The following is a 1729-nucleotide window of genomic DNA, read 5'->3' as shown; positions in this document are numbered from 1 at the left end:
GGTAGGCACTTTGCAAAAAACACCTCTGTTTTCCTTCAAAAATTTGGCTGTGTCCACGTTGCGCATTGGGGCATTTCCTGTTGCGGGCGCTAGGCCTACCCACACAAGTGAGGTATCATTTTTATCGGGAGACGTGGGGGACCGCTGGGTGGAAGGAAATTTGTGGCTCCTCTCAGATTCCAAAACGTTCTGCCACAAAAATGTGAGGAACATGTGTTTTTTTGGCCAAATTTTGAGGTTTGCAAAGGATTCTGGGTAACAGAACCTGGTTCGAGCCACACAAGTCACCCCATCGTGGATTCCCCTAGGTCTCTAGTTTTCAGAAATGCACAGGTTTGGTAGGTTTCCCTAGGTGGCGGCTGAGCTACAGGCCAAAATCTACTGGTAGGCACTTTGCAAAAAACACCTCTGTTTTCCTTCAAAAATTTGGCTGTGTCCACATTGCGCTTTGGAGCGTTTCCTGTCGCGGGCGCTAGGCTTACCCACACAAGTGAGGTATCATTTTTATCGGGAGACGTGGGGGAACGATGAGTGGAAGGAAATTTGTGGCTGCTCTCAGATTCCAGAACTTTCTGCCACAGAAATGTGAGGAACATGTGTTTTTTTGGCCAAATTTTGAGGTTTGCAACGGATTCTGGGTAACAAAACCTGGTCCGAGCCACACAAGTCACCCCATCTTGGATTCCCCTAGGTCTCTAGTTTTCAGAAATGCACAGGTTTGGTAGGTTTCCCTAGGTGGCGGCTGAGCTACAGGCCAAAATCTACAGGTAGGCACTTTGCAAAAAACACCTCTGTTTTCCTTCAAAAATTTGGCTGTGTCCACATTGCGCTTTGGAGCGTTTCCTGTCGCGGGCGCTAGGCCTACCCACACAAGTGAGGTATCATTTTTATCGGGAGACGTGGGGGAACGATGAGTGGAAGGAAATTTGTGGCTCCTCTCAGATTCCAGAACTTTCTGCCACAGAAATGTGAGGAACATGTGATTTTTTAGCCAAATTTTGAGGTTTGCAAAGGGTTCTGGGTAACAGAACCTGGTCCGAGCCACACAAGTCACCCCATCTTGGATTCCCCTAGGTCTCCAGTTTTCAGAAATGCACAGGTTTGGTAGGTTTCCCTAGGTGACGGCTGAGCTACAGGCCAAAATCTACAGGTAGGCACTTTGCAAAAAACACCTCTGTTTTCCTTCAAAAATTTGGCTGTGTCCACGTTGCGCATTGGGGCATTTCTTGTTGCGGGCGCTAGGCCTACCCACACAAGTGAGGTATCATTTTTATCGGGAGATGTGGGGGACCGCTGGGTGGAAGTAAATTTGTGGCTCCTCTCAGATTCCATAACTTTCTGCCACAGAAATGTGAGGAACATGTGTTTTTTTAGCCAATTTCTGAGGTTTGCAAAGGATTCTGGGTAACAGAACCTGGTCTGAGCCACACAAGTCACCCCATTTTGGATTCCCCTAGGTCTCTAGTTTTCAGAAAGGCACAGGTTTGGTAGGTTTCCCTAGGTGGCGGCTGAGCTACAGGCCAAAATCTACAGGTAGGCACTTTGCAAAAAACACCTCTGTTTTCCTTCAAAAATTTGGCTGTGTCCACATTGCGCTTTGGGGCGTTTCCTGTTGCGGGCGCTAGGCCTACCCACACAAGTGAGGTATCATTTTTATCGGGAGACGTGGGGGAACGCTGGGTGGAAGGAAATTTGTGGCTCCTCTCAGATTCCAGAACCTTCTGCCACA

The sequence above is a fragment of the Pleurodeles waltl genome, chromosome 4_1, assembly GCF_031143425.1.
Source record: "Pleurodeles waltl isolate 20211129_DDA chromosome 4_1, aPleWal1.hap1.20221129, whole genome shotgun sequence".
Lineage (NCBI taxonomy): Eukaryota > Metazoa > Chordata > Amphibia > Caudata > Salamandridae > Pleurodeles > Pleurodeles waltl.
Note: the sequence above shows the minus strand (reverse complement) of the source record.